The sequence below is a fragment of the Sapajus apella genome, unplaced genomic scaffold (genome assembly GCF_009761245.1).
Source record: "Sapajus apella isolate SASKATOON/1434 unplaced genomic scaffold, GSC_monkey_1.0 scaffold5, whole genome shotgun sequence".
Taxonomy (NCBI): Eukaryota; Metazoa; Chordata; class Mammalia; order Primates; family Cebidae; genus Sapajus; species Sapajus apella.
Genome location: NW_022436945.1, coordinates 40,232,447 through 40,233,078, shown reverse-complemented (window position 1 = coordinate 40,233,078; position 632 = coordinate 40,232,447).

Genomic DNA, 632 nt, shown 5'->3' with positions numbered 1-632 from the left:
AAGTGCGTGGCTCCGCGCTCCGGGCGCAGGGCCTGGGATCCGGGAGCCGGACGAGGCTTACAGCTTGGGATGGGGGCGAGTCAGGACTTACGGGAGGTCTAAACCCGAGCGCGCAACCCCAGAGGGGCTGGGCTGGATGTGGACAGAAGGGGGACGGAGGGATCTCCCCACAGCCCAGAGGAAGCTTCGCTTTGGGTATGAGCGTAAAGAGCAGCAGCAGGCGCTCTTTGTGCTTCTTATTTCCCGCGGTGAAATTAGTCCTCTTAAACTCCTGTTCTTTGCGCCTGAAAACTCCCTTCCTCCCACCTCTGTTCCCACGCGCATAGAGGCCTGGAAAGGCAGCGGGCGTGCGCCTCCTCCCTTTCGTGGCGGGCAGGGCGAAGAGCCCGGGGCTCTGCGTGTGAGAGACGGGAGGAAAGAGATCCAGAGGCCTGAGCATCTCAGGCTGGGCAGTAGTGAGCCGGCTGTCTGGGACCTCGGCGCAGGACCCAGCTCAGCACATTGCACAAATCGCCAGCAGCTCCCTTTTCAGCCTGACACAGTGCGGGCCCTCCTCCCTTTGCACCGTGCTGGAGTCCGAACGAAGAGAGATTTTCCTTCAGAGCCGTGTGTGTGTGTGTGTGTGTGTGTGT